Here is a 12116-nt window from a genome sequence, read left to right on the forward strand (position 1 = left end):
GTAATTAGGTTTTTAAAAAATTGTGATTTGAAAATATAAAAAACTGACTTTTTAAATCACAGCCAATAGGATTTTTTTTTAAAACACATAATTTTAAAGGTTAACTTATGATTTTAAAAGCCAAAGTGGAGTGTGCAAAACCTGCAAAGACCCAACCTGAACTGCAACCCCGTAGAACACCAAATTCTTTTTTTTTTTTTTTTTCTTGCAATTTTCAGGTCCAAATTTGGTATAATCGTGCGGGGCGGGGCAGGTTGCAAGTTGGGGTTTAAAAAAAACCCCGAGGACCCAACCTGCCGCGCTGACCCTTATCTAAAGACCTAAAAACCCTACCCCTTCGTCATTTCTTAGCCGCATACCTTTTCTTAACCTAAAAAAAAAAAACCTTGCGTTGCCTAAGGCCTACCCCTTTGTCTTCTTCCTTTTCTCCTTCACCCCCTCACCCCCTTCCGCCCTTTGTCTTCTTCCTTCCTCTGATTCTAATTCTGATTTCTGAGGAAGACTAGAAGAGCCCCTCTTCTTTTTCCTCATTCTTCTTCTTCTTCCCATCTCTCTATTAGCTCTCCGTGATTCTCACTTGCTCCTTCACTTCTCCTTCTTCTTCTTCTTCTTCTTATTCTTCTGGTTCTTCTAGAGTTTACGGAATGGCGACCATGGTTATTCTAATACTTCCTGTATTTGAGAGATTGAAAAAGGTTGGTGATAGGGCTCAATATTCAGTTTCTAGACTTCAAACCTCACATTCTAACCACTTCATCTGCCCAGTTCTTGAGATACACCTATGTAATCTTTTATTGGCAATATTCATGGTTCCTGTAAAGTTGTAAACAAATATATTATTATCTCGTTCTTGATCTTTGATTCTCTGTGTTGAATAAATTCATGATTTTGTTTATTGTTCTTGTCTCTTCATATTCTTCACCCAAACCCGCCTCGCATCAATACCCCCCCCGCATGGATGTAGCTCATCTTTTGCGATTCATGAGTGAAATTTTTCAAAACCACAGAGTTGTGGGGCGGTGGCAAAAATGGCTAAAATTCGCCTCGCCCCATCTCGTGCACACCCCTAGGCAAAACAACGATTTTGCCAAACGCTTAACTGTGTTATTAAAAATCATATTTTCAAATCGCACATTTTAAATTCGTTATTTTTAAATCGTATTTTTTAAAATTGTAAATCCAAACGAACCTTAAATTGACGTGTCTAAATTATATGTAACTCTTACAAACACTTTTAATAGAGTATATGATTTTCAAATGCGTTTTAAAAAATACTTAGAAGAATTACATCCATTTTGAATTCATATTAGTTTAATAGACTAAATTTTTTTAAAAAAGAAAAAAAGTGGATCTCTAAAATAATTTAAATGAAAACTTTATCTATTTTTTTAATCTAAAATCTCATTATTGGCATTTGGCAATGTGGATGTATATTTTTGTTATTAACTATTGAAAGCTTTTTGCCATCAATATTCGTAATGGAACCATAGGAAAGCAATTCTTTCTACCTACAATATTCGCTTCTTTTTTTTCTTTCTCTTTTTTGGCTACACTACAAAAGCAGCTTTTTTGTTAAATGTTCTACTATGTTGATCTTTTGATCAATAATATTAAAATTATATATATATATATATATATATATATATATATATAGTTTTGAAAACAGGCGAGATGTTAAAATGATAATATCGCGATATGTATTAATTAAGATTTAGGGCTTAAGTTAGCTAATTAAGTGAGTAAATAAATAAATTAAAAAAATAAAGAGAAGTTGAGGAATGCGCTGTCTGTCTCCTTGAAGGCTTGAATACAACTGGAGCTTGGAAACTAACGCGCTCCTTTGCGCGCGTGGAAAAGGGCAATGATAGCCTCACCTGGATAAACCTAACGGTGGAGCCATGTGACACCCTGGATAACATTATTTCGTGTTTTTTCATTTAGAGACAGCAGATGGGACTTGCCAATTGCCATACCAAATTTTCCTTTTGTTTTAAGGTTGACTTTTGTCAAAATTGTTGAACCAAATTTTTGTGTAAAATTAAAAAATTAAAAAAAAAAAAAAAATTGGCCGCAATAAGTGATGGGAGACCTTTTGATGCTTACGTCATATGAAATAATTTTTTTTTTTAAAAAAAACTAAACAAGATAATAATAATTAACAGAGATCTAGGGTTAGAACATTCACAATAAATTATGTAAAACCCATTGTAAATCTACAATAGATTACCAAACCACAAAAACACTAGAATAGATGGAAGTTCCGTTTGTAAACAGTGTCATGCTTAATGTGGTGTGATACTATTTACAGATGTATTCATATTTTATTGTTTTTTCTAACTTTGAGTATACTTGTCCTTCTAACTAAAGAGAAGTCATTGAATATGATCCATGAATGTTTTTCACATGATAAGTTGTTAGTTTTATGATTATTTTCCGAGTAGTTGATATTGAGTGGACCTATAATAAACTTACTTGTAACAACAAACGTTATATAAATTTGTTTTAGAATTTGTATGGAGCTCGAAAAGGATAAGAACCAAGTTAATATTGCAAGTTCATGCATCACAGTTAAATAAATATGGACAAAGTTGTTCTCCAAATTAAATTGGAGGAACTTTCTATAATTTAGTCTATAAAAATGTAATGTGTTCATTTGCATATAAGAAGCACGTGTTTTTTTTTTTAATTGCAATGACAGAGTTTGAATAAATTTGATTAAAAATGCATTTGCTCTTCCAACTTTGTCATTGCAATTAAAAAAAAAAAAAAAAAAAAAAAAACCCGTATACTTCTCACATGCAAAGAGACACATGACATTTTTATAGATTGAATTGAAGGAAATCTTTGTCCAACAAATATGAAAAATATAACTCAAGACTCAAACAATACTTCTAATGGGGGTTGAATAAGTGTATGTTAATATAATACGGAATTTAAAAATTATCAACTACAAAAACATTCACCAAATGTAATGAGAGCAGTAGATCGATTAACACAAGTAATTTGGTGACGAAGTAAAAATCTTTTGAATAACTCTTCAAACGTAAAATCACTATGGAACAGCCAAATCCAAAAAATCAATCCACTATAGAAGAATGAGAAATTACGAGAAGTTCACACTTACAAAACCTTTGAAGTTGACATTCTCTTGTACGTATTAGACAAGTGACCCGCTTGCTCGCTATCGCAGTAGTTCTCATAGAATGTCTGAACAATTCTTCTACTTGATCTTATTTGCCGAAACTTCAATAGGTTGAATATTTTTATGTATGAAATGTGGTCTAGCTTCAACAAAACTCTAAGAGATGAAAGATATGCATTCTCTAAGGTCAATGATTCATCTCTTAGCACACAGCTCTATGGCTTACAGTTCCTACAAAGATCGCGTATAAGAGCATTTTTAATGAGCTCTTCAAATTTTAGCTAAACAATTTACTTTTGTTATTTTATCTATCACTTTTAAAAAGCTTTTATATCAAACTTTCTAAATATTTATCTATTTAAACATATATTGTTTTTTATTGATTTTGAGAGTAACAACTTTATCTACCATGAACCACTTTCACAAAATAAATATAACAACTCAAGCATGAACCGTCAATACTTCCTTCAACTAAAAAGAAAAAAAGAAAGGTGAACATGAGAGAAAAAGAATAAGAACAAGAACAAGAAAAAAAAAAAAAATCAACTCAAAAACTCAGGATAGCTATTTATAGTGAGTTTTTTTTTTTTTTTTTTTTTTCCCTGAAAAATGTAGTCTATTCTAATAAGAATAGCTATTCCTCATGTTTTAAATAAATATATATTCTTTTTCGTAAGGGAATAATTATTTCAATGAGAATAACTATTCCAAAAAATATAGACTCCTACCAAACAAAGTAATGAATATTCTTATGGAATAGTTTTTCCATTCCAAGAGTTTATTTTGCGAACCAAACAATACCTTAGTATTTTCCTATCATCTCTTTTTGAAAATGAAGTATTGGATCTGTAGGACTCACACCTTTAATCATATAGATCCAACGGTCTAAATTTTATTTCAATTTTGTTTTTAAAAAAAAATACACGAAGTATAATTACTTTTAGACCATTAAAAAAGAAAAGTATAAAAGATGTGCTATTAAATTTATCAATTAAGAAAAAAATAAAATTGATAATTATTTATTTATTTTGTTCCGGACAATCCGAATCTTCATGGAAGAGAGACAGCGATTCCCTTCGTCTAAAAAAATTGAAGAAAAAAAAGGCGTTTTTAAGGTTTGAAATGATGGTAAATGACGCTAATTAATGATTGCTTGGACCGTAACGACCAGGTCAACAGCGGGCAATGCCCTAAATTCACGCAGGGAATGCCCAAAGAATCCACCCTTTGTCTTGGGGAGCGATTTTCCGCTCATCACGCCGTGGGGATCAGAGCAGATGCATTGGGGCTGTTGCTTTCGACAGCGCGTGCCCTGCTTTGCTTTAGAACCTGCACATGAATATGTTGCACAAACCCAAAAGTTGATGGATAATGATTAACCATACAGAAATTATATTTTTATATATATTCTTTTTAACATTTTATTTTTAAAACTATTTTTAAATTTATGAGATTTACATTAGACCTCGTAAATTTAATAATAAATTTAAAACTTGGTTATTTGTACAATATATCCAGAATGGGTACACTGAAAACAAAGAAATTAATGTGACAACCCAAGTTTTTTTTTTTTTTAATAAAATAGATTATCGCAGTGGCATGACTATAAGCCATGAACCAAACATTAACTCTAAACATCTCATAACATGAGTACATCGGGTTTGTTTGGTAAGCTCCGGGAAATTACAGAATAGTGCTGGTCACTATTCACTTCTTTTTTCTTTTTTTTTTTTTTTTTACATTTTTCAATAACAATCAACATCAAAACATTCCCACTTTTTCACTTTTTATATTACATCAATAATTTTTTATTACTATTCAAATAAAAAAATTCGCTACATACAAAACTTTTTTCACTTTTTTATACAAATTCTTTTTATTTTATATCACATCATCACCTTTTACTAATTTCAAAACTAACAACCCACTACTCTGTTCTGTTATGTTATTTGCCAAACAAGCCCATCATCTCAGATGATACACATAGTAGCGAAAATACCTGCAATAATTTTAGCCTATGAATTAACCTAATAAATATATCAAAAAAATACCCAGAGCTTTTCTATCACTACTCAACATCAATACATCTCAATATACTATAACAATGAGTAAGTCACTACCACATAATAAGAGATTGACTTAGATTAAGTTAATGTCTCACGAGACAGCAACTCAAAGAATCCCTTCAACAACTTCTAGCTCACACGCGATCTATGACTCACAACGCACATACTTGCAACAAAAACAATATCTATGTGAATGTGGTACCACACAATAACATAGGCGGATTAATGAGTTCACTCTCTTAGTGAGTATATAAACCATTAGGGTTTGCATAGAGCCGATTCTTTCTTTCTTTCTTCTTCTTCTTCTTCTTCAACACTGACATTTTATAAATATGTGAATCATACTACTTAACTGTGAATATATGAATATATTTCAGTCTCCCACTTGGAAGTATACACATATAAACTCATTTATACTATATATGTTTGTACATCATATGTCTCACTTATACTCATGTTATTGTCTTTGCCAAGTCTTCTACGTGTGTGTGTGTGAGAGAGAGAGAGAGAGCACCACTTTTTGGGGAGGGCTCCTGCATTTCAACATTTTTTTGGAGAAGCTTCTTCCAAGTTCTCAAGCGTCTTGCCCTCAACCTTCTGTGCTTCAATGCCCCATCTGTCCATAATGCTTTCCTCGGCAACAAAAGAAGTGGTAATGCTCATAATGGGGTACATGGTAATTCTTGAAGCCTGAATTGGAATTTTACTAAATATTTAACTGCGTTTTTAAAAGTTATATTTTTTTTAACTGCGTTTTAAAATGACTACTTTTTTTTAAATAAAAAATTACACATTTTAAAACCGCTAAACCAAACAGACAATCAATAAACAACGTTCGGATAGCCAAAGCCACAAAGTGGCTAAAACAAATGAATGTAGATGAATAGAGAAGCAGACCTAGACGACCAGTGAACATTGTGTGGATGAGAGAAGCAACAGGATCAGTTTACTAATGTAAGGACTGCATGAATTGCGATTCTTAAAATCTCCCGGCCAAGCGCATGCATGCATCCAGCTTGCAAACAAGTCTACAATTTCCATTCACAAAAAAGAACGTCATCTCTTAGGTTATAAATGTTTCTCGATCTAACCCTTTAAAACCACTCTAATTCTATTTTCAACGCGACAGTGTCCATCAGTCATTGTTATAAAAAAAAAATTCAAAAATTGATAGGCACGGCTAGATTAGCCCAGTGAAATGGGACGATCGAGCTGATTTGCTTTGATTCAAGAAAAAGCCCGATCATCCACCAACTCGGTGTAGGTCACGTCTTTCGACTTTCTTTGGAGAATGAAAGTAAGGTTTTTTAGCATTTCTCTTTTTCTAATTTTGTTTTTCTAATTTTTTAAGTTAAAAGTCAAAAAGAAAAAAGGTAAAAAAAATAAAAAAAAGAAGTTAAAAGTAATACATTAACAAATCAGTATATGAATCTCAAGTCTTTTAAGAAAATGATGAAAGGTATATTTGAGGTGCGCTGATATCGTTGTAAATCATCATTCTAATCAGTCTAGCTCGTGTTGCTGCATGGGCGGGCAGCACCATTCTGATTCTCATTTTGATGCGAATCACCATTCTGAGCCATGATATCTAATGGAAAAAAAAAAGAAGGTTTAAAACAAAACTAAAATTAATCACTTTGTGGTTGAAGTGCTGCAATTAATTAATGCAATAAAGCTTAATATCATGATGACTTTGTGGTTGGCTCTTAACAAAATTAATTGAAAATCTATATGGAGGAAAATGGGTCAAGTTAAGTAGATAGAAAAATAGTAAACTCAATTATTTAATTAATACTTTTATATCATTTACAACATATGTATGAATTATGATCGATCACTAGAGAAGCTTAGAAAATGTCTAAGGAAATGAAAACTTGATCAACTAGCTAGCTATATATGCTTAAGAAAAAAAAGTTGAAATATGCAGTGGATTACCAACCCTCTTTGCTGAGATGATCACAATGAGAGGATAGTAGTGGGCTGCAGAAATGGTGATTAATGTGGAAGCTGATTGCTGAATGATGAAGTGCGTGGGAATGAACTTATAGGCTATATATATAGAAGCCTCAAAATAAAAAATAAAATGAACTTTTCATTTATTATTTTTGGCATCGCATACTATTACGCTTCGAGTAATGCTACATAACATCCCATTGTCCTCCTTTTATCCTCCTAAAATTGATGTGACTCTTGAAATCACCATTGAGTTATACTACATATCATCTCTTTGTCATTTTATCCTTACGCCTCATATACATGGGGTTGTGTGATCCAGCTTTCGAGGATCTGGCAATACCCGTGGCCATGGATGTGCTATAGTCAACTGATTAACTTCTTGGTACACTCAGCATTACAATTCGGTGATGACCACACCATCACGTAACCGTAACTTCAGTGTGGTGCACTCCATCCTAGCCCAATACCATGCTACTAACTTTTCCTTATGCCAAATGTCTTATAATTTTTCTTTACATAATATGGTTCCACCTCACACATGATTATTTTTTACTTTCTTAAACTTTCAATAATCGCATAACTTAGCATGTATAGAGGGATACCGTTTCTTTACATAAAACTTTCCTTAAATAAAACCTTCTCTCAATTTGGAAAATTTCCTAAAATAGAAACTTTCATGATTTTTGGTAACCTTATTTCATAAATAAACATTTGTACCAATGTTTGACTAACAACTTAGTTCTAAAACATTTTGGTACTTCGAGCTTTTAAATCACGTTGTAACATTTTAAAACATGAAGTGTACGTTGACAACATGTAATAAACAAAAGGGATAATTGCACCGTTGGTCCCTATGGTATACCATAATTATTTTTTACTCCCTATGGTTTAAAAAGTTTATGGGAGGTCCTCGTGATATGCAATAATTACAAATCGATCCCTGGCGTCAAATTCTGTTAAAATTTTTAACAGATTCCGTCAAATGCCACGTCAGCGACACGTGTCGCCAATAAGATGGCGACACGTGTCTACCGTAATAAAAATATATAAATTTATTAAAAAATAAATAAAAATACTTATTCTTTTAAAAAAAAAAACAAAAAAACAAAAAAAAATTCAAAAAAAAAAGCTGAAGGAGCCGGCCACCCCCAGTGGCTGCAGGGGTGGCGCGCGGCCACCCCCAAGCCACAGGGGGTGGCCTTCGGGCCACCCTTGGAAGATCCAGGGGTGGCCTGATGGCCACCCCAGGCCACTTGGGGGGGCGCGCGGGGTGGCTGGCCCCTTCAGTTTTTTTTTTTTATTATTTTTTTTTATTTTGATTTTGATTTTTTTAAAATAAGTATTTTTATTTTTTTTAATAAATTTTTATTTTTTTATTACGGTGGACACGTGTCGCCATCTTATTGGCGACACGTGTCGCTGACGTGGCATTTGGCGGAATCTATTAAAAATTTTAACTGAATTTGACGCCAGGAATCGATTTGTAATTATTGCATATCACGAGGACCTCCCATGAACTTTTTAAACTATAGGGAGTGAAAAATAATTATGGTATACCACAGGGACCAACGGTGCAATTATCTCCAAACAAAATGACAAATGTGTAACATTCGAACATTTTAAGGCAAAACATGTTATCATAATCATTGAGAATTAAATAAATTCAAAAAGGATAGAGACAAATACTTATTCTAGTATAAAACAATACTTTTCATTATAATTAAAACGTTAAATGAAATTTTACCATAAGGTGCATAATATGAAAAGTGTTAATTATTAAAATTGAAAGCACTTGAAAGGGGCAAGGAGTACCACTTACCTCGATACTGCACTAAAATGTATGTGGTAACTGTTAAAACCTGGACAATAAGTTTCAGCTGAGTTAGCCCAATACTAGGCACACAAATCCATATTAGAAGTGGATTCTAATTTACTTGACATTTCTGACCTTTCCCCTTATTAGTAGAAAAGTTTTCTTCCTAAAAGTAAGGCAATGAATAAACCCTATTAACATATTTCCTTAAAATAGTTTTACCATCACTTTTAAGTGTTAATGTTTATAAATGTTTTATCACTCAAAATAACAATATTATAAGTTTTTTTTTCTGGGGGGGGATATAAAAGTTTATTACCTAACCCAAAATCCATACTCATTACTCATTGTTAAAATCACTTTTCATATCATTTTACAACTATGGACTTTTAGTATGAGATCCTAAGTCATTTCCATGAAGAACATTATTAAAGGGTCATTATGAAGCTTTCATTTCTTTTTTGGGATAATTATTTTCTATAAAAAGATAAACATATTTTGTAAACATAAACTTAATTAATTTTTTAAGTTAGAAAACTCTCATATTACAAAATCATGTGTTTTGGTTACTAAATAGCTTCATAAATTCTTATTAAAAAAACATATTGGGGTTTATGAACATTTTCTTTTGGCAACCTAACAAAACATATGATCATTTAATAAAAGCATCATAGTCATATTTCTATGGCTCACATAGGTTTCTTTCAATACTTTTAAAAAATCACATATGGGTTGAAGTATAATATACATGTTTGGGAAATGATATTTATACTTGTTGTGCACAGCAACTACACTCACACAAGACACATTGGGGTGGCCCCATCCCAATGTATCTTGTGTAAGTGTGATGTGTAAGTACCATTTCCCTACATGTTTTCCATGGAATAGGTTAGTACCTAATCTCATGAATATCCATATGTTTAATGCTACATAAAATTATTTTCCTATTTAGTAATAACAACAAAATCATTATTTCATGTGTTCAAATGGGTTTCACAACATTTAAATAAAACTTCCATAAAACATTTTAAGCATATCATATAATTCAGATTTTGAAAGAGAGAAAGGGATGGGTTATTTACAATAATTCGATTTTGCGGAAGATGACTTGATGAAGCTCTCCTACTGCCAAGTAGTGTATTATATTATAAAATTGTATGTTGTAATAAGTGTTTTGGGTTCATGGAGACATGGGTACTTGGATTAGTTGAGTGAGGACTTGAGGGGAGTTGAGAGGAGATGAAAAAATGGAAGAATGACGGAGGAGAAGAGGCTGCTGTGTGATTGGGGAGGGGGTGACAAATAAAAGAAAATTGGGTGCAAGACCCAATAAAAGTAGCTATTTCATCAACCCACAAATTTGTCTTTCAAATCAAAGGATTATGGGGTTGATCTATACTTTGAAATCTAATGGTTAAAGGTTGGTATAAGCTTGTCTTGAAATCCAAGAGATAATATAGTGTAAAGTTAATTCTTACAAAATCTAGGTCATCAATAGCATGTAGAGTTTCATAAACTAAGGGTTAAAACAATGTGAAGTTTATTTTTTTCTCAACTATAGGTGGTTAATATTAGGTTTTGCCTTAAAACCTTATACTTAAAATCATGTTAAGGTTAATTTAAAAACCATAGATGATGCATGTAAATTACCTCATTAATTCAAAATTTATGTTGAATGAAAATCATAGGATTTTAATTCCTATTGTATGCTATATATTAAAAACTATGAATGTCACTAGGGTTTAAAATATGCCATGGACAAAAACACTAAAATTATGAAATTCCATTTGTCATTATGGTCTTCTACTCTTTTTTATAGGCTTTGATCCAATTTTTATTTAGGGTTAAAGACATATTTGGTACTTGTGGTTTAAAAACTTTTTTTTTTTTTTTTTTTGTATATCAGTTTCAATTCGTATCACTAATAGTATCTAAGTTTTGGGAAAAGACGGACTTGGTACCTCCGTCTATTTTTCTGGCCAATATTTAACGGTCTGCCACGTGTCAACTACTGAGGGTTGGCATGTGGCACAATATAAAAATTAAAAAATTAAAAAATTAAAAAATAAAAAAATAAAAAAACTTTAAAAAATAAAAATATTAAAACTTAAAAAAAATTAAAAAAAGAAGAAGAAGGAAGGGTCAACCACCCCCTTGGTTGGCCTGAGGTGGTTTGGTTGGCCTGGGGTGGTTAGGCCACCCCTATGGACTTTAGAGAAAAAATAGAATAAAAAAAAATTATAGGAGGGTTTTGGCGCTTGAAGATGGCTGAACCTTAATGACTAATGAAGTTTTATAATTTTAGTGTTTTAATAAAAAAATACACTATTTTATCATTCTTTCATTTAAAAAAAAAAAAGTGATGGACAGGGACCGTTCAACCGTCCCTATCTATCATTTCTCATCAATCGTCTCTAAATGTGGCAAAAAAATTATGGCATGATATATATGTTTTACAGGCATACAGAAATAATTAAAGAGAGCACAAAAGTGATCATCAGCTATATGTGCACTCGTTTTTGTCTAATATAAAGTCAGGCAATAAACAATTGATTGAATTCCAATCATTCCAAGTTGATATGGATTCGGTTCGGGTCAATTACTTTCTATTAGAATTGAATCCGTTGAAATTGGGTCACTTGTGTCCATTTATGAAAAACATGTCACACTTCCAACTGGTTTATTAGCAATCCAACCAGTTATATCTTTTCACTGGGAAATATCAAAATCTTTTGCTAATAATTAGGTATCAAAATAATGTGGAGCTTATTTTTTAGTAATAGTATTTTTTTTTTTATTAATTGTTCTGATCATCTCTAATAAATAAGTTTCACATCATTTTGGTACCAATCTCTCGATAAAAAATTCGGTACTCCCAATATTTCCCATTCGAGTAATGTTATCATGCCCCACTACCCTTTGTCATCATTGTCCTGTCCAATGCCTGCATACTTGTGGGACACTAATACTAGAAGCAAACTTTCCAAAAAAACATTATAAGCTCCTTACCATAAATAGCATACACATTGAATGATACCCATCAACGGTCAAATATATATTTCAAAGCTCCAAATGCCTGATCTCGGCACCAGCTCAAATATATCTTTCCCGCCAAAATTCCTCCGCACATTTGGCAAAC

The sequence above is a fragment of the Alnus glutinosa genome, chromosome 1 (assembly GCF_958979055.1).
Source record: "Alnus glutinosa chromosome 1, dhAlnGlut1.1, whole genome shotgun sequence".
Lineage (NCBI taxonomy): Eukaryota > Viridiplantae > Streptophyta > Magnoliopsida > Fagales > Betulaceae > Alnus > Alnus glutinosa.